Here is a 22,313-nt window from a genome sequence, read left to right on the forward strand (position 1 = left end):
GGCTTAAGTAGGACACCATACAGGTGGGATTAAACGCAGCAATGTTTTCTTGCATGGCTACCGATGATCCAGCAGGTTACCAGCTTGTGTTACTCACACACCACATACTCACCTGGACCCGTAAACATTCATACAATAATCTAGTAGTACCGCTGATGTCAATTTTGATTTACCTGCAAGATTTTGTTATCTTTACCCAAATCTTACCAATCCAATCTCCTTGACAATACATTTCCTCTGGTCAATGAATCTAGTAGCTAGTAGAATAGATAGAAATAACATTTAAGGTTTTCTCCAATAATCACAGACTCAAAGAGTTTTAAAAGTTTTATCTAATCAAAATTTTGTGAGTCAAAGATCAAATACATGTTAACACTGGGTTCATTCAGGAAAGAAATCAAGTTTAGTTCAATATAAGACTCATTAAAATATTGTGATGACAGTACCTGAAGAGGGAGGAAAACAAAGAGCAGGTACAAGGACAGATTTCACAGAATTATATGTACCTAAGATGATAGATGAACTCAACTCCTTGAAAATGAGTCAGGTGGAGTCCACCAGGACAGGTGGAAGACAAGGATCAGGACACGTTCAGGACCAGGAAGTTAACCTCTTCTAAGTGCAATGCCAGCGCCGCACCCCTCTCTGGCACTACTCTCCTCGATTTTTCTTCCGCGGCTCCCTTCTTGAATGTGCCCGAATTTTCTTCTGCGATTCCCTTCTAGATGATTGGATTCTTCGATTGGTATTTCAGTCTCTCGAGCAGGGTCTCTGGCATCTGCAGTCTGCGTAGGGTCTGAGACAGCGTCTCCGACTGCATAGAGTCATTGACGGATCTGATGAGTGGTCTGTGTCCTCTAACTAACTATGTTTCAATATCGTGAAATCCCCTATTTCTGATTGGACAAGGCAAGAAGGTGAGTTCATCACACCCTGCTAAATGTAATATTTTACTTTAGGTTCATTTTTCAATGTTCCCGCCCCTCAATTTACTTTCCCAAAGCTTTATTTCCACCCCCATTTCACATTATGATCAATTCATTTTATATAAATTGTAATTTTTGTTTCCTCTGTCCGGGTCGATGGGTTAAGTTCCCAAGAGATTCTTGCCAGTGCAACCTTGGCTGGGTTTCAACGGTGTCATCATAGTTCCGGGCAGGGTTTGGGTGCGCTTGCACATTGGTCAGGTGGGGTACTAATTTCAGTCACCTTCTGAGGTCCAAATCCGAACTAATAATAAAGTCAGAGAAAGACATGTTAGAATACGAAAATAAATGAATTCACTGTATACCAGTTATCTCTACTCTAATCCCATTTACTTATATATATTTTTCGCATTAGCATTTAGTAGAACATATAAGGTTCAGTTTAAGCAATATCATGCGCATTAACAAGTGAGTTTCAAGTGGCCATTTTAGAAGCTATTGCGCAGCTGCAAAGTTTTCTCTCCAAGCATAGAAAACGTTATACTACGTAGATAGAGTAGACGCATGCGCAATGAAATCCCCTAGTTTTGTCGGCCATTTTAGTGACACTCAGGTTACTGGTTAGTAATACACATAGGCAAGCATCCCCTAGATTCAGTGGTATGTATGTAATTCAAATATTAGTATTCACAAACAGATTGATTACGGTATTATACGTTATATTGAGGATTGCATCCAAGCAAGTTTCTTCGTTACGAAACCTTGCTCCATCAATCCCCTCTCTGATGGCATTTTATGCCAGCACCAATTTCTATTACTAATTCAGATGCCAACTTTAGCACTTTTCCATTTCTATTTCTTCTTCAACTCTTTCATTTCTTTCTTTTTCCCTTTTGTGCTCTGAACCTCTTATCCTTTTGTAAAAAATCTCCCTTTATTTCTTCCAACTGTATTTCTTCGTATTTTCTCTTCTTTCCTTTTTCATTCACTCCATACTCCTTTCTTTTATTGCAAAATTTGTGCCAAAACATAATTGATAAAACTAATAATGTTATTCCGATTATTGGCATTATTAATTGACCTAAAACACCTTTACCTATATTAGAAAACCAACTACCTATACTACAAATACTATTTGTTAATTATTTCCATACACTGTGAACTTCCAGTGGTTTCAAATTTTCTTCTAATTTCATAATATTTTTGATATATCCTCCAATTTCAACAATTTTATCAGGAATGTAAGTGCAACAGTGTTCAACATTTTACAGACTCCGCCCTCTTTTGCCAATAATATATCAAGACGATTTTGCAAAACCATAGATCTGATCGCAACCAATTCTGTATTGATCATCAAGAACCCTCCAGCAGTGTCAGTAGATAACTGATCCACTACTGTAGAAAATTGACAAATTTTACGAGAGTTCAAAATTACTCCCACTGAAAGTATCAATGCACTGAAAATGTCACCTACTATTTCAGAAATACTAGCAATTTTTATGCGTGTTAGTTTTTTTGCATCTTCATTGCTTCCAGTGATTCTTTTCACATGATACGCTTTCGGAAAAATTATTTCAAAATAGCTACTCCCGTATCAATGATCAGGCAATCTGAAATAGGCTTTATTGCCACATACATAATAAAATCCAGGAAATACTGGATCAGTTCCACCTTTTAGTCCCCATCCCCCAATAATTAAGAAATTATGCTCACATTCACTGGAACCAATAAACACATTTTTATATTCAGTCTTTAATCTATGGAGGCAGATCTTACCTTTCTTTTTAAAGTCCAGGGACATAGCAGCATGAGTCTTTCCAGTTTTATAAATGTCATCTTTCTCAGCCCACTGAGGTATCAGTGGTTTCTGTTCAGAAGCCCTTCTGTTGGCGTCCTGTCTCTTTTGCTCAACTAAATTCAAAAATATCTTTTCTTCTTCGTGTAATTTACATATTAAATTGTGCTTGTGCGCTTCAGCTATGTCTACTGCCTTCATTGTTAGGAAATATTCTCCCATAAACTGTGCATCTTTTGTACTAAGAACTGGGTTCATGCACTTTTGCATAGGCAACTCAGAAAAAATCACATCTACATTAGAATAATAATATTGTAGTTTTCCTGTTCTATAAAATAAACTTGCTAATACACTACAAGATATACCATCTGTTAATGGAATATGATGATATGTCACACCTTCTGCTACTGATGCTTCAATCCCCAAGTATTGTACTAAAAACTTTGTAAATACATTTAAAGCAGTGTCATTGTTTGTCACAGTGTGTGATATATCTAACTCATCTGGTGCTTCTAAATCTACTTTGACTAGCCTTGTCTTTTTCTCATCTGGTGCTTCTAAGGCTACCCTATTTCTTTTAGTGTTAGCTACTCTCTCATGTGTGTGCGTGTTATTCTTTTCTACTGTAGCCATTATATAAGTGATGGCAACTGTTAGTGCTAACCAAATTACAAGTACTACAAATATGCTACATATACATATTCTACAACATTTCTATACACAATTTTGTTTCGTTTTTCCAGCAGCTCTATTGTCAGCCATTTTCTTTTGGATAAGAAGATTTCTCTTCTTGAATTTAAGAATTTTAATCTGCGATGGTATCTCTGGGTAAACAAAATTTTCTTTCAGGTTGGTCTCACTTCTTCATCAATTTGCTCTGCATTTAATTCTTCATCACTTCCTTCATTTATTTACAGATTCTCGAAGTCTTCAAGAATAATGCACGTCCAGTCAGGACCATTGAATTTATTATTCAGTCTTTTCAGTCTTGGGCTTCTTCGTTTGGGGTTTTCAGTTGAGGGCCCAGTTTGACTGGTAACTTCGTCTACTTGTTCTGGTTCTTCTTTTATTGTTTTAAGGTGGTATCTCACTCTTTTGATAACACTAGGCCGATTATTGCCTTTTCTGATTCTTTTGGCTTGCACTGCACTTTCACTTTCTTCAAGTGTTTTTTTTGTTTTCGTTGGTTTGTGGCACAACTTGGTTATTTTCGTCTTCAGAATCTCTCTCTATCTGACCTTGTCCAAGGCTTATTGCCTTAGTATCATCTTCCCGGATGCATTCTTCTTCCCTAATCTGACCCTGTTCAGGTTTTATTTCAATTTGTTGTTGTTCTTCTTCTACCTGAACTTGTTTTTCTTTTCCTGTCTGGTCCTGATCAGGTCTCACTGCACTTTGGCTTTCTGCCACCTGAACGCGTTCTTCTAACCCTATCTGTCCCTTCTCAGACTCAGCAGCTGTGGTTTCAGTTTCTTCTGTCTGAGTAGATTGTTCACTCCTTGACTGGTCCTGCTCAGGTTCACTAACTGTTGTATTTTCACTTTCCTGAGCGCGTTCTCCTGCTCCCATCTGGTCATCACTCTTTTCCTGACCAACTAATCTGGTTTGGCTTTTTGTTCTTACAATTACTTCAGATATTTCTAGTATTGGGATCCAATAATCCTGACTGGTGCTCGGTTGTTCTTGGTCAGCTACTTCAGGATCTATTATTCTGGATCCTTCAGCTGTACAACCTTCAACATCCCCAACTGCTTGAGTCAGTTGAGGTCCATCTTTGTCAGGTGCTGGTACTCTTTTGGTATGGCTTGCATGAATCCAATTAGGCAAGCCCGCACATTTTACTGCTGTCGTTGTAACCAATATAACCTGGTGTGGTTTTTCCCACTTTGGTGCTAGGCACGATTCTCGAGTGTTATTCTTCTCAACTACCCAGTCACCGGGGTTCAGATCATGCTCTTGGTTCGGCTGCCTGGCGACTGTGTCTTCTCCAACCTGGTGAGAGATAGAACGCACTTGGTCAGGCAACTCTTTGTAATACTCTAGCACCAAATCATCAGATATTTTCAACAGCTTGTGTCCTGGTATGCATGCCTGTCTCATTGCTCTTCGCATGAGTATTTCATGGGGACTCTATCTGGTATTCTTGTCAGGAATACTTCTGAGTCCCATCAGAACAAGAGGTAAAGCATCAGGCCAGTCCAGTGGGGTGGATGCACATACTTTTCACATACCCCCCATATGTCAGCACCCTACCCCCCCCATGTCCGCACCATACCCCAGCCCCGTACTTGGACGCACCGTACCCCAGCACCGTATCCCAGCTCCATACTTGGACGCACCGTAACCCAGCACCATACCCCAGCCCCGTACTTGGACGCACTGTACCCCAGCACCGTACCACAGCCCCGTACTTGGACGCACCGTACCCCAGCCCCGTACTTGTACGCACCATACCCCAGCACCGTACCCTAGCCCTGTACTTGGATGCACCGTACCCCAGCTCCATACTTGTACGCACCATACCCCAGCACCGTACCCCAGCCCCGTACTTGGACGGACCGTACCCCAACACCGTACCCCAGCCCCCTACTTGGACGCACCATACCTCAGCCCCGTACTTGTATGCACCGTACCCCAGCACCGTACCCCAGCCCCGTACTTGGACACACCGTACCCCAGCACCGTACTTGGACGCACCGTACCCCTGCACCGTACCCCAGCCCCGTACTTGGACGCACCATACTCCAGCACTGTACCCCAGCCCCGTACTTGGATGCACCGTACCCCAGCACCGTACCCCAGCATCGCATATGTACGGACCTTATAACAACATTGCCTATGCGAGCACGGTACAACAACATCGCGTATGTACGCACTTTACATACGCGAAAACGACTCGTACTGTACCAGGACACTGTAAAACAGCACAAGGAGGGTCAATTCGACTCGCACAACACCACAAAACACGTCTACAGTAGAAAAAACATCAAAATGACTGACCTGGCACATCCAAACAGGCAAATAGAGGCCCAAACTCACAACCACCTCTTATAACACACCCACCAAAATTTCAAACTCATGCACACCCACAAATGGACCAATAAAAAGGGCCCACATACACAAACTATGAGCCTTTGCAACAGACTCACTGCAGCTACAGAGCACACCCCAACAACTGCACCCATACACCTTAACATATACACCTTCACACAAACTCCTTCACACATACCCCCTCTTCACATTCCCACACACACCTTCACATTCACACCCAAACACCCACAACCATCCACACCCTCACCCCACACCATGCCCACAGACAAGAATCCATAGTTCACAAGGGAGGAGCTGGACATCCTTGTCAACGAAGTCATCAGAGTCGAGCCACAGCTCTTTGGAACATTGGTCAGACAGACCAGCATAGCCGAAAAATCACACCTGTGGCAGAGGATCGTCGATAGGGTGAATGCTGTTGCACCCATCAGAAGGACCAGGAATGAATGCCAAGCCAGGTGGTACGATCTGCGGAGGGCAGTCAAGCGGAAAATGAACGAGGACTATGCCCAGAGCAACATCACTGGAGGTGGGCTGCCCTGCAGACCAGTACATTACCATCCCTGGGAGGAGAAGGTGATGGCCCTGCTTCCGTCGGTGGGAGTACACGGAGTCTAAGGAGTTGCCGAGCTTGGTGAGTACACAAACAACTTATGTAACATGGGGGTAATGGCATCCACACCCCAACTACACCAAATGCACGCAACTACCCCTAAGCCCTCACCGGACACAACCACACTCAAAAACAACGCTCATGCCACTAACATGTGTATGCCCCATTCACAAAGCAAGGCCATGCCATGTCCCAGGCTACACGAAGCACTAACCCAAGACTGGATGTCCGGGATGCTGGGAGGGTGGGGTCACAAAACACATTATTCAACTCTGAATCAGACACCATTGCCCTCAGCCCATATGGCCCAGGGACATACCCATGCACCATGCTCAATGCACAGGGACTGGCAAAGTACTGACAAGGTAGCTGACACTTGGCCCTGCTGTAGGCAGCTCAAGGCCCTCCTGTGACCACTGCAAACTCAAACACCAACACAACAAGCTCAGATATCTAGGACAGGAACTCACACTCACTGTCATGGCAGCATGCTCCATGGGGAGACAGATACATCACCTGGGAGACCCACTGCCAAATCACACTACACCCACCAGCAGGCCCTGTCACACACACCCCTTACACAAGCACACACCCCCGGGGCAGGCAATTGATTTACCCACTCTCACAATGGACATGTGACACAACAAGATCAATCCATAGCCAAAGAAGCATCCAAGCCAAAAATCTACATGTCAAACACTCAGGAGAACATATCAATCTGTCCCCCGCAACATACCCATCCACAAGTGAACAGTGAGGAGAATGCTAGGCACATACAACTACCTGGAGGAACTGTGCCAACTTGAATATGTATGAAACATGGATGTCGCATGAACCAGCATTAACATTGTCTCTCTCTCACACACAGGGCAACCTCATGGATCTCCCCCCAACAATGGGGAAAGAATCACAGTCCCAGGCTCGGGAGGAACCTGAGCCCACTGGCAGAGACGCCTCTCAACACTCCGCGGATAACCCCAACCCACCTGGACCCTCTGGTGTCCAAGCCCCTGCAGCACCTGCTTCAGGAACATCTGTGCCAACCACCACCCCCATTCCTGCCACATCCCAGGAGACACCCAGGAGCCCTGCCTGCAGTGAACAACTGAACCAGTCTGACCTGGAGGGACAAGGTTCGCAGGGCACCCAGGAGGAGCCATCCCTCAGGGATTCCGTAGACCCGATGTGCCCACAACGGCAGGCCAGGCTCGTGTGGATAGGGGTGGTGGGAGTGGAGGCAGGTGGGGCGAGAACCTGACCAGCCAGTTGAAGGGACCTGTATGTCACACATATGCAACATCATGGACGCATACCGGCGTGACACCAGGGCCATCAGCCAGGTAGTGGAGACCCTCACAGAGATTAAGAACCAGCAGGCCGAGCAACACACCAGTCAACAAGAACACCAAGGACGAATGGAGGTAAGACTGGCTGAGCTCCTGGCGGTGCCAACGGACATAAGCCGTTCACTCCGTCGGATCGCCGACAACATGGGCAACCCTCCCTGTGCCACCAGGCGAAGACACCACCAGCCACAGGGAGGGAGGAGGAGGAGGATTCGTCCGACAGAGCGTCCCAAACATCGTCAAGGCCTCCATCTGAGGGTCCCGCGAGGAAGGTGGGTCGTCCACGGAAAAGACTGTGAGAGGCAGCAGCCCATCCACATCTCCCAGGTCACCTGGCCTGTCACCTGGCCTTCATGCGCAACAGCATCACCTCATTCACTGACATTCTCTGCCACATGGACTTGCTGGTCACAGTCTGACCAATGATGACAAACACTGTGTTCTGGACTCTGATGACTTCAAATGCCAAAGATCCCATCTCTCCCTGTGAACTTTGGATTCTAGGCACACTGTATAGCACCTATTTTTTCCCACAAAACACGCCCCCCACCGAGAATAAAACTAAATTTCTTTAATTAGATGTTGCAGTCATTTTGCATGAGTCCACAACATACGTGTGGGGAAATGTCAAACTATGCCTGAGTGTTGAACTAACTCCAGCCATCCATACCCTGGGATCTGAGTCTGGTACAAGACACACATGGGTCACAATGTATCATCCAATACAGACATGGAGCACAATACTCACCAGTGATGGCCTCAAGCTGCTGAGGGGGGGCTTGCAATACTGTGCGGACAGACCAATTTGGAAGAGTATCATTAAGGCGGAGAAGTCATGGCTCATGTGGAGGTTCCCAGGGAGGGAGTCCCAGGTATGTTTGGCCAGGTGGGAGAACTATCTCCTGCATGCTGTAGTTCGTTGGATGTGAAGAATGTTGGCCAGGGCAAGGTTGGATGCACGGAGTTGGCCCAACGGGGTCTTGGATGACAGACGTCCAAGATTGGTTTGGGGTCTGGGGTTGTGGACTGCCTCCTGAGTGTGGGTGAGGAGTGTGAAGGTCATCCTGCAGCAGACAGTGATCCATTGCAGCTATCTCAGGTGGACGGTGATATGGCTGGGGCGCGGGATGTTGAAGCTGAGGTGTGCAGATGCACCCTGAATGTGGACAAGTTTTCCGGGAGTTTGGCTGTACTTGCTCCATAGAGGGCGGGGTTGTAGTTGACACGGCTGGTGTTGTGGTCCTGGGGGACAGTCTGTCTTGCCTTGGAGTGCATCTATCTGTGGATCATGTGCATCATGCGGAGAGTGTTGCAGCATGAGGTACAGATGCTGGTGAGTTGCATGCAATTGTGAGCAACGAGTTCATGATGCACACCATCTTGCGTGCGTGGCCACTGGGTGCTGGTGCAGTGCCCTGGCGGGTGAGACACAAGGAGTTGACCGAGCTGTAAGGGGACAATCCTCAGATGATTGCCTCAGTCCTGTACAAGTCCAGCCTCAGGTGGCTGATGTTCAGCCATTCATCAACGGACCTCATGCCTTCTTGAAGGTTGGAACTGGCAATGGCTGTGTCTTTGGTGAGGGTGAGGAGCAGCTGGCTGTCAATGGCATACGAGATGATGATGAGGTTGTGTGCGCATGTGATGGTGGAGAGGGGGTCATGGACACATTGAAGATTGACACGCTGAGAGATGAGCCCTGGGCCATGTGCCAGATGACGCCACTGTACTACATGCTGAAGGCTTGAGTCCCACTCCCATGGCCTTGCTGGTGAGCTACTTGGTGATTTCATCATGGTCCATCCCCTGGATACCAGTGTTGGAGATGTGTGAGCTGACAGTGTGTGAGCACATCGTGTATAATGCTGTGGAGAGGTCAAGGGGGGTAGCCTCACCATTGTTGAGCAGGGCATAGTTGTCGGTGTTGGTGGTAATGATGACGGTTGCAGTGGGGTGATTACTGTGGAAGATGGTCTTGTGCAGGTTGCCTGGAGCTCTTTGCGTGGAGGAAGTTTGTCAGTTGCTCGTTGACTGTCTTCCTGATGACATTTGCTGGCTAGGAAAGCACGGTGATGTTCCTTGAGAGCCTGCGTTCCTGCCGTCTATTGTCTAAGAAGGGCCTGGGTCAATGCATGCCTCTATCTACCATGGAATGTGGCTAACTCAAATGATACATACATGACGTGCTGGACGGGGGCTACAAGGATGGGGAATGATGTGGTTGAGATGTTGTGTGGGGAGGGGCCTGATGGAGATCCCCAGGGGATGTTGCACATGAGCCAGGTGTTGTATCTGCTGATGATGGAAGTCCAAAACCTGAGGGGGGTTGGTCCCGCGTATAACAGTGCGTTCTGCCTCTGTGTGCCAAGGCTTGCGTGTATGTCCATGAGTTTGCAGTGGTAGAAAGTTGCAAGGGATTGGCTCAGCCTTGCAAGGGTGGGGTGTCTTTTGGATTGAGAGATGATGTCAGTGCACTCACAATGCTGATGAGCTCCTTGATGTCGTGCGGTTTTTTGGCCTCGGCCCCATCTGTAGGATCTCCAATTGTCCTTGCTGATGATATGGTGATGGCTGTGTGTGCCGTTTTCCAGGGTTGTAAGGCCACTGATGGTTATTTGTGTTGCAAGCTGTGCACAAGAGTCCTGCTAGACGTGTATGATTCCAGTTGGTCTGCCTTGTCCCAGGTGGCTTAATTGTTGATGTGCGTCACAGGAAAGTCCGTCAACGTGGCTAGATTGTTGGATCAGTTGCTGATCCAGTGTGTGAGGTTGCAGGGTGTGGCAGTGGTGTTGGTTCCAGAGTCCCACACAGCATGTCTATGTTGAGTTACATCAAGCATCTTTGGGGGATTGGTAGTGGGGTGTGTGGCAGTGTGTTGCTCGTCGAAGACGTGGATGCTATTGTGGATGGACCAATGATGGATGGTGGTGTGGTTCTCATCCAGCCAGAAGTTCCTTGCCCACAGCCACATGTATCCTGTGGATGTGAGGGCGTGCGTGACGATGGACGTGTTGATGGCTTTGCGGAATTGTGGATGGAGGCCTGGAGATCTGTAGATGAGTGTTACTCAAAGGTTATGCAGGGGGTTTGTGCCAAACCGGATTTGTGACCCTGAGTGCGTACTTGGGAATAGATATCAATTCATCCTCCGGGATTGTTAGTGCCGTCCCTGCGGGTGCTCTTGTATCCGTCTGAGATGGCAATGAAGAAGTTGTGTGCTGAGGCTGCTTTTATCCAGGTCACTGCCATGAAGGTGATCTGTGGGCCTGTTGTGTTGAGGGGGTAACAGAGTCCAAAGGCGTGCTGTTGGATGGAGCCAGTGTGGAGTAGGAGGGACATGACCTGGTTGGTGTGACAGGGCCTGGAAGGCGGGGCAGGGCTGTGTAGGCAGTTGGAGTTGCACACTCAGCATGCGAAGGTGTCGTGTGTGCGCTTAGGGTATGCCTGAGAGCAGGCGGTTGAATTTCGGTTGGTCATTGCTTGGAGGGTGGCTGCAACATGAGACTGTTGTGTGCTGTGGGTCATGCAAGGACATGAGGGTCGTGCAATGTGCACGTTGCATGCGCTGACGGTCCTGCATTTGGCACTGCGTGGCCGCAACAGTGCCACAGACAAGCTGATGACAGCCCAATGAAAGGGTGCAGGGGGGAAGGGAGGAGCATCTTGGAGGCGTGTGGGTTGCAGAATCCAGGAACTTGGTGGGCCCTTGCCGCAGGGGCCGCAGCAGCAGGCGGCATGTACTGGAAACTAGGCCGAAAGTAGCACACAAAGACAAGGATGTCAGAAAGGACAACTGCAACAGGCGTATTTAAAGGAAGGAGTGTCAGGTTACTCATGGCTCACCCAGAGAAAATGGATGAACAATCACCAAAGATGACTGACTCAGGATCAGGAAACAGAAGGCTGAGCTGCGCAGAGGAGACACACCCTCAGCAGGCGTTGACGGCCCGTTGGGGGGAGCAAGCTGCCCAAATACATACACAACCATGGACTTCATGCACTATAGAGATTATTAGCCATGAAGAACTGCATGCATGTTGCCGAACTACACATACACTCATATGCACAATCTTTGACAAATATGCCAGCGATGACGCATGCAAAGTAGCAAGAGACCTGCATTGACAGAGATGAGGCACTTTGGAGGGTGTGGAACACCTTTATTACGCAAGCTCACACTAAGGGAAATGCATCAATATGAACAGACTCACAGGTCATTTGACTGAACATGTGGGACCTACGCTGGACACCCCCTTCACAACACGGATGTTGTAAATCCAAATGAACTGGCACACAAGTTAAGGGGATGAGCCAAACACCTGCTGCTGCACATGGAGAGGCTGCAATTCCCCATTGAGCCTGTTATGGGGATGTCCCACACTATGTCCACTCGTAGCATCCCGTATGTTTCAGAGGGAAGTTTTACACACATTGATGCCTTCATCAGAATCCAAAATCCATTAAAGATGACTGTCACAAAGGGTGACTATCAATTCATTGGAGTCATGCTACATGTTATGTGCCCCGTGGTGAGTCGACATGTATGCATGGTAACACAACATGCACAGAAGCAGTCCCCACACATTCCAAACAGGTACCACCCCCAAAATGCCTTGCTGCAATCCTTACCCCAAATGACATTTCCCCATGTCCGTGCATGGAACACTGATTCAATACTCATGAGGAATAGCAGAAGGACAACGATGACACGAGCAGACAACATGCGCAAGAACCTGGGAATGACAGACACACAAGAAGTCAGCTAAAAGATTTTCCTCCGCATACATGGTCATATACTAAACATGAACAATGTTGTCCCCATGCTAATTTAAAAGAAAGTGTCTCTGCTAAAATGTGTGGAATGACATCATCACTCGAGTGACACATCAGAACACACATCTAAGTCACTTAGCATACAGTCAGCTGGACACACACATTGCAACACATGCCACCCAAGGCTACAAGCGTGCACACTCAGACCCAGTGACTCACCATTATGAGAAGAAGTTGCGTATGAGCTGATTCCGGATATCCTCCTCCTCCTTCTCCTCACTTGCCTCGTGACCAAGCCCGTCATCCTCCATGGGTGGATGTTCCTGCTCATCCTGCTCCAGGATAAGTGGCACTGCCTTCTTCACTGCCATGTTGTGCAGCATGCAGCACACGAGGATGATTTTGCAAACCTTCACCTGTACATATGGGAGGGACCCGCCTGTCATGTGAAGGCACCGGAATCGGCTCCTCAGGAGGCCAAACATCCTCTCAATCACTCGCCTGGTCTGCCCGTATGCATTGTTGTACCGGTGATCTTCAGCTGATCTTGGGTTGCGGAGATGCGTCATCAGCCATGGCATGTTGGGATAACCAGAGTCCCCTACATGGAAACATCATGTAAATAAGTGGGTCAGGAGATGCCGTAAGAGCCAAAGATACCGCAACACAGGACAAACAGAGTATACCCACCAACAAGACATGCTCGTTCGTTGTGCAGCCGCAGCATCATTTGTGGCACCCTGCTAAGCCTCATGATGTAGGCATCGTGTGCTGACCCTGGAAAACGTGCACAGACATGGGAAATCAGCATGTTAGCAAGACACACCCCAAGGGCATTTATAGAGTGGTAATGTTTACGGTTGCGATAGGCTACCTCCTGTGCCTGTGGTGATACCAAAGCCACATGTGTCCCATTCAATGGAACCAATGACATGGGGCATCCCTCCCAGGGCATAGAAATCACCCTTGACACCTGTCAACTCCTCAGGAGTAGGAAAATGGATGAATTCATCAAGGTGCTCCAACATGGCTGCCAAAACATCACGCAGGACACGGCTGAACATTGTCTGTGACATGCCACCAACATCAGCTATGGTGAATTGAAACGTACCTGTGGCAAAAAAATGTAGGGCTGCCATCATCTTCATCTTGGGGGTCAGCGCAGTAGGATACCTGTGTCGCGGTTGGAGGAGTGGTGCCAGCTTGGCGGTCAAGTCCTCAATCAACTGTTGAGTGAATCTGTAATGTCGGATGCAGGCACGTTCCCTCATGGCACCCAAGTCTGGCATTGGTCGGGGGACAGGCGGTGCCCTGCAGAAAATTGTATTGAGTAACGAACATTGAGAGCATAACAACATCAATGTCAATGAACAGAGCACATGCTAAACTGCTACTACACATCAGCTAAATACAGAGTCTGGTCTGTGCAATACATCCAGGACACGTATGCCAGATACACCCGTTTATTGGCAACTCTACATGACATGCCCTGAAACGCGCTGGGGGCCAGTCTGAGTGAACAGCCAGAGACATCACAGGATTGACATACATCCACATAGCTGCATTTAAAGGATGTCATCTCATACAGACAGCTGACGGCAAGCTAGACGCACAGGTCACATGAAATGTCAAATGTACAGATCAAACACATTGTGATGAAGGGGTACATGTGAAAACAGAAAACACAGACATTGAGACGACGCAGATATGTCCTCATGTGAAAATATCATGTCTGATGCATACAGACCCTGCTTACGTGGGAATCCACATGTGGCATGGTGTGCGTAGATGTGTGCCATGCCCATCTCCACACAGACACATGTTGGATGCAGCAACAGCAGATGTAGTTGACGGAACACTAACAGCAAGCTCATGGGAACATATGACATAGTCACATCGGGGTACGCTGATCGTGAAATGTCAGTTGTTAGTGTCCCTGTCCCTGGCATCAGGGGACAGTTGCGGGTGGTGGTGACTGTGCCATACCAGTGATGCTGTGCTTGACACGTTTGTACTACAGGCACACATGTGCAAATTGTGAAGGGGAAGTGTGCCACATAGTGCCCCATCACACATGACATGTGTACACAGGTCATCACACATCAATTGTGCAACTACATGAGGAGACATGTGCAATATCACAGCCTGACACACCTAGGCCCTGCACATGAAAGTCTGCAATGACAATGACTTAATGTACAGCCTTGTGCGAGTCAGGGACCTCCATTCCTTTCGTGTGCGCCTCCTATCGCCAGTGTAAGCGTGTGAAACGCACCGTACACACACTCTCAGATCGTGTGTACGGTCCGTATCACTATAGTAGTGGTGCCGTAGGAGTACGCGTGGTACGGGCCATACACACGCTCTCAGAGCGTGTGTACGGTCCGTATCACCATATTAGTGGTGCCATAGGAGTACGCGTGGTACGGACCATACACACGTCGTGTGTACGGTCCGTATCACTATAGTAGTGGTGCCGTACAAGTACGCGTGGTACGGGCCATACACATGCTCTCAGAGCGTGTGTACGGTCCGTATCACTATAGTAGTGGTGCCGTAGGAGTACGCATGGTACGGACCGTACACACGTCGTGTGTATGGTCCGTATCACTATAGTAGTGGTGCCGTAGGAGTACACGTGGTACGGGCCGTACACACACTCTCAGAGCGTGTGTACGGTCCGTATCACTATATTAGTGGTGCCGTAGGAGTATGCGTGGTACGGGCCGTACACACGCTCTCAGAGCGTGTGTACGGTCCGTATCACTATAGTCGTGGTGCCGTAGAAGTACGCGTGGCATGGGCCGTACACACGCTCTCAGAGCATGTGTACGGCCCGTATCACTATAGTAGTGGTGCCGTAGGAGTACGCGTGGTACAAGCCGTACACATGCTCTTAGAGCGTGTGTACGGTCTGTATCACTATAGTAGTGGTGCCGTACGAGTACACGTGGTACAGACCGTACACACGCCGTGTGTACGGTCCGTATCACTATAGTAGTGGTGCCGTAGGAGTACGCGTGGTACAGACCTTACACACTCGCGTACTCCTACGGCACCACTACTATAGTGATACGCACCGTACCCACGCTATGGATGTGTGAGTACGGTGCGTATCACTATTGTAGTGGTGCCGTACGTGTACGGGTACGTGTGAAACGCACCGTACATGTTTTTTTGAATCAAAAATTACATAGGGGACAAGTATTAGACCCAAAATGCATGCTGGTTGTCATGGATACAGAGATTTCAGTTGCATTGTGGCCATCATGTGGGCTTGAAAAGTCAGTTGTCCCAAAAATTACAATGTTGCAAAGTGGTGTTTGCCTTGCTATGATGCTCAAAATTTGAACCATGCAAATTTGTGTAATTGGTGTATGTTTAAAGGGATTGGAGGAAACGTAGGATGCAAATGAGTCTGACCAATCACTCTGTACTCCTGTAAATGAAAGCCCCCAGCAAGACAGATATAAGTCAGCCAGAACCCATGAGAGGGCACTTGCCTGCACTACTTTCCTGTCGACCACACTGCTGCTGTCTGTGCATCCTCTGGCACCATGTCGCCTACTGTGGAGAGGGCCCAGCCATTCACACTTGAGGAGAATGAGCCATTGCTGGATGTCCTTCTCCCACAGTACCCCAGCCTGTATGGGAGACCAGGGGTGCAGGTGAGTGCTGACTCCACTACCTTTGACTGTGCACCTTTTTTGTGACTGTCACTTCTGGCATTGTGTCCAGGTGTGACAGACATGCAACGTGGTTTAGAGTGGGTTCCAGGGGGGGTAAAGGCTTATGTCTCTCATGCAGAGCATTATGTAGTTCCTGTGTGCACTCCTCACTTGCCTTGTGCTTACTGTGACATTCACTGCATAGTGCATGGCACATTCAGCCTGGCAAATCCTTGGTGGCATTTTCTGGCTATTGTCCTGAGGTGATTGAGTGTTCCCCCTGGTGTGACAGGTGACTGTACCCACAGATGTGTATGAGTTGAGTGGAGCTGTGGTGAGAGTGTCCAAGTGATGTGTACGCCCTCCTGGACATTGATGTGTGTGGAGGTTCCTTGTCATGTGGGTGAGTGTCTATGTGAAGTGTAGCACCACAGCTGCATGGAGGAGGCAACAGCTCTACCCATCTGATGTGAGAAGTAAGCCGTGCTGTGTGTCTGACTTGCTGAGCTAGCCCAACACCTGTGATACCCCACAGGCAAGTGGCACATGTGCAGAGTGAGGTTTGTATCCACTGTTGCCAATGGCAGGTGATTGATCTGTGCCTGTGTGTGTCTGTGTACTCTGCTGAGGTTGCGTCAGTGGCCTGGGGCACGTAACTGCTTTGAGGTGCTGTCCATCAGCCTGGTGTTGCATGTGATGCACAGTGTGTGCCATGATCAGGGAGTGTGTCGCACCCCTCCTGCCACCTGTGTACTTTCAATGCCATGTACTGCATTGGGGCTTCCACAGAGGCCAATTACTATATGAGAAAGATGCTATTCCTTGGCAGCATCCTATGCCCTGTTCAACATATCAAAGATGTTCAAATGTGTGTCTCTGTGACATGGAGCAGGTGTAGTGATGTTGTCTCACTTTGTCATCCTCACAGGTAACTGCCTACGAGAAGGGGGGATCTGGAAGGAGATCGTCAGGGCCGTGAGATCGTCGGGGGGTCGCAGTCGGCACCTAGCCCAAGTCCGAAAACGATGGCAGGACATCCGGTGCTGGACCCGGCGGATCGCCCGGGTCCAGCTGGGGCTCTCACCTCCACGCCCCCACGGCGGGCGCCGACGCCTGACCACCCACATGATGCGTGTCCTGGCGGTGGTCTTCCCTGACCTGGATAGGCAGTTACAGGAGAGACAGCAGCAAGGAGGGGGTAGGTACATGTCTGTTTATTGTGTTGTGTGTCCCCAGCTTTTGGAAGTGCTCTGTAGCCTGGATGCACTGCCAGGGTTTATATGTGCAGTGCAAAAGTCTGTTCCCCAAAGTCAACCGGTGCTCTTATTCGTCCCTTCCCCTCCTTGACATGTGTTCCCTGGTCTGTGTGTAATCACAATTGCACATGGTCATCTAGGCTGCCAGTTAATCCAAGTGCACATTGCTTTCTGTATCATGTGGGAGGGTGGTCTGTGACATGTGTTGGTACCTTGCCTGTGCCCTGTCCTGTTCACTCTGTTGGGGGTCCATATTTGTTGGCACTGATGATGAGTCTCAACATGGGAGTGTGAGGTTTCTAATGAACACCCTAGCAGCATGCATGTCAATGTTGTGACCTCAGACATGATGTGCATGAGTGGGAGATATGCATAGTGCCAGGACGGTTACTCATGTTACAGTCAGATCATTCCAGGAACAAGGAGCAGTGTGCCCACTACAGTCCCCTGAGACACCCTTGCCTTGTAATCATGTGTGTCATCCAACACTGTGTCCATTCTCAGTGTGTTCAGCATATGTTTGCCTCTGTGGCATTGTTCCGTGGCCTCATTTGTATTTATCCAAAGTGTGCTACATGTGTCCATTGGACAGGGAGACCCCATTTGGCTTGTGCATACTCACACTGGGCAGTGCATGTGTGTCTATTCACAACTATCTGTCGATGGTTGTTTGTCACAAATATGTGTTGGCAGCCTCACGAGGTGATGCGGAGTACATTTGGGAATTCTTGCAGCACATTTTTGTAAACCCTGATTAAGAGGTGTCACTTCTTGATCTGTCTCAATCACATTGTCTCAGGTATGGGGGATTTGTGCGGGCGAGGCCTACATGGCCAAACCTTATGTCTCCTTGCCAGGTCTGACCTGTGTGTGATAATTGGCTGGACAGAGACTCAACGTGCAGTGACCCAGTGATATTGTGCCGGGTTTAATTTTTGTGCTTTGCAGCATGTGTCAATTGTTTAAATACATGATTCTTGCTCATACATTTTTGCACCAGTGTGTGGTCCAGATGCTATGTAGTTTGGTGTTTGTGTGCTGACATCTGTGTGGACATTCGGGCTTGCCATGAGGGTGTTTCCTCAGTGCAGGTATGCCTTTTTACGACACAATTGCAGGCCCATTAGCTTATGCATTGTCCTGGGTTTGGACATGTGTGCCACTCCACATGACAGGCAGTGGGTCAGATGTGTTGCCAACTGTGTCATCAGGTAACGGATGGCCATGTGACAACTGACGTAATTCAAGTTGTTAGTCAAAAGATATTGTACCTTGGCACTCACAACACTTGTCAACAGGTCTTCATATTTTAACCCCTTCCATGCTCATGACGGAACGGTTCCGTCATGAGCCACGGTTGAGCTGTGCTCATGACGGAACCGTTCCGTCATGAGCCCGCCCGCGCTCGAACCCTTCAGCACCGCGGCGGAATTCGCCCAGCGCTGAAGGGGTTAAATGCTTTAGTTTGATGTTTTGTTGTTAAGAACAATAATGTGCCTGCATGACAGATGTCTCCCAAGGAAGTACACAACAAACCACCTTTACACTTTCAGGGAACATGCTGGCACATTTTAAAAGAAGGCACTGTTCTAATCAGATTATACATATACATGTTTCCCCAGTGTTGTGGAATTTGGGTAAGTCCTTGGTTTTTGGTGATACCAACTTACGAGTGTCAAGTCATCAAGACCTCCGTGGGCCCATGTATATGTACTTTCTGCAACACCATTTCTTTCTAAAAGTGGCTTCTGTACAGAAGGCTGCCAGCTTTTTCAATGACTGGGTAAATGTAGTTTTGTGTGCACCTCCTTGGGAGCCATCTTTTATGGAGGCACGTGTGTGTTCTGTTCACAAAATGGCACATTCCCACATTCTGACCATGTCGATTGTGTAAAGTATTGTGATTCCCAAGGGACCAACATTTTTTCGTTTTGTGTTCCAAAGTACTTACAGGTCTCGGAGTGTGGGGACACCTTTGGTATTGAGGTGTGTTACTTTGCCTTGGGTGCACCACTACTGTTTCTTTCAGGGTAAACAAGAGGTGGCATGACTTCATTGTATTGCTGTGCTCACCTGTTCCCAGACACTAGCTCCTCAGTGTATTTCTCATTCACGTTTTGGGCTGGTGTGTCCTATTTTTCCTTGTGTCCAAGTGGCATGGTGGGTCTACCAACTGGGGAGTACAGGGCTTACATATGTGCGGAGTAATCTAGCTATTTCTCATGATGCATTGCCTGATATGCACTGTGACCTATTGGTTTTGTACTCATGTGTCAGATGTATACAGGTGACTGATGTTTTTCTGTATCTTCACCTTGCCCACAGCATCATCATTGGAAACCGAGGGAGACACCTGCACGGACCTGGATGAGGGACCCAGCACCAGTGCCACCAGTGCTGGCGAGTCTGCGGGAGCCAGTGGCACGGAGGGCGAGGGGAGTCAGTCGGAGGACCTGTCTGGTGGCGAATCCAACTACAACGCAGATGGGTCCGAGGCTGACCTCTTCGAGGGTGCGGAGGCTGCTACAACACCTGGCAGCAGCCCAACATCTGTCCCCGCCTCCTCCATTCTCATCACCGCCCTCCCAGTTGCTCTGGTCCCTTCTGTCCATGCAGGGCCCCACCATGTCTCCTTCAGGACAGGCACCGCACCCCCTGCCCCTGTCACCCCTGCTGCCCTCAGTGCAGAGTCTGTGGACATACTGCGGCAGTTGCAGGTTGGGCAGGCATCGGTGCTGACTGTCCTCCATGGCCACACCACACTGCTGACATAGATGGTGTCGTTCATGGAGGGCATGTCAGCAACGATGTCTGAACAACGCAGGTTTCTGCGGTCCATTGACTCTTCCCTGATGGCAGCAGTGACTCTCCTGCAGCGCTTCGTCGTCCCCCCTACCCCAGCCCCATCCACACTTCCCTCTCCCATACCTGTCCCATGCACACCCAGACATTCCCAAGCACGCACCCCACCAGACACAGGCAGCACACCACCAAGTAAGGGCAAGTGCACACCTCCTGGCACGCACACTCAGGGGGATGTAGGCACACCCACTGGGTCTGGGGCAAAAAGACATAAACGCAGCCACAGTCTGAGTCCGCATGCCTCACAACCCAGTCCCTCCAAAAGCACTCCCCTGCCAAACTGACACCCAAAGAGGTCGACATGGGTGAGCTGCCCATCACCCCCACTGTGACACCACCCCGCAAGCGGGCGAAGAACTTGTCCCCGGGCAGGGTAGTTGAGTCCCCCCCCTGTCCACCCCCTCCGTTGGCCCTGGGGTTTCTTCCGGTGCAGGGGTTACCCTGGACGCCCTGGCAACAGTGTGCAGTGCCGATCCCACCTCCACCTTTTGCGTTGCCCCACCCCCTGTGGTGGAGACGTTCACCCCTGCACCCACCACACCTACCCTTCCCCCTCCTGTCCCTGCGGTCCCTGGTCCTTCCCCACATGATGCCCCCCCCGGTCGACGAACCTGAGGGTTCCACTGTGCAGGCAACCTAGAGGAGACGCGTGCCCATGTGTCCCCCCCAAGGACTTCTATTATGGACTGGCCATTGGCCTTTGTATATAGTGTGATTTCATATTTTCTTTTTTATGCTGAATAAAGCATTTTATTTTTACTTTGAACACTATTGCAATTCAGGTATTGATGTTGGTGCTGAGGCTCCAGGAGTTGGTGTTGTGGTAATGTGTTATGGTTCTGAGAAATGTTCTAGTCTGATGGTCATAAGGTGGACCATGGTATCTGCGTGCCATCACAAGGGGCCCGATTCACAGAATTAGCTTAAGACAAAATCCTAAACTCACTACTTTTGGTATTCACAGAATGCACTTACTACTTTTGGTATTCACAGAATGCACTTACTACTTTTGGTATTCACAGAATGGATTTACGACTACTAACTTTACGTCCGCACTCGGGCTGGAAATTCCGGCCTGGGGACGGATCTTACGGCCCAGAGGGGGGGGTTCCAGCCCAGAGGCGAGCTTCCGGCCCAGAGGTGGGGATTCCGGCCGGTGGCGGAGATTTAGCCGTGGCCGAAATCTCTGCCTCTGGGCCGGAAGCTCCACCTCTGGGCCGGAAGCTCTGCCTCCGGGCCGGAAGCTCCACCTCCGGGCCGGAAGCCCCACCTCCGGGCCAGAATTTCCGGCCCGAGTGCGGACGTAAAGTTAGTAGTCGTAAATCCATTCTGTGAATACAAAAAGTAGTAAGTGCATTCTGTGAATACCAAAAGTAGTAAGTGCATTCTGTGAATACCAAAAGTTTAGGATTTTGTCTTAAGTTAATTCTGTGAATCGGGCCCAAGGTCTCTGCAACTAATAAATGGTAGTGTGTGTTATTTTGGTTTGGAGACATTGTCCCAAGGAGTGTTCCTTCCTCTGTGGCACCTGACATCTTCCCTGCAAAGAGTTGCACAATTGTTGTGCTGACCTGTGTCTACATTTCCTTTGTAGGTGACGGATCCCTTCAACTATGGCCATGCCTGCTCAGCAATGTCTCCGGCTGCATCGTCTGTACCATCCTTGCTAGTCACTGTACTTGTGTATTGAGTATGTTGAAATGCCTTCATTAAGAAATTCACCCTTTTCAGTACTATGCATGTGTGTACTCCCGGCCTAGCACACATATGGTGCTTGTTCTGCAGGGTATTTGGGCACCTGACTCACAATTGTGGGCATTGTATCTGTGGGAACTCCACCCTATTCCTTCCATGAGAGACAACGTCTTGGTGGCTGGCCCAGCACCAGTACATTCCTATCAGTCCTGGGATGTGCGTGACAGTGTGTGTTCCCTTTGGCTCTCTTAGTTTAGTAGGCAGTGTCATGACTATACAGTCTTGTGGCATGATCTCGGTGTGTGTATTGTGCTGCATCCGCCAGGGG

The sequence above is a fragment of the Triturus cristatus genome, chromosome 8, assembly GCF_964204655.1.
Source record: "Triturus cristatus chromosome 8, aTriCri1.1, whole genome shotgun sequence".
Lineage (NCBI taxonomy): Eukaryota > Metazoa > Chordata > Amphibia > Caudata > Salamandridae > Triturus > Triturus cristatus.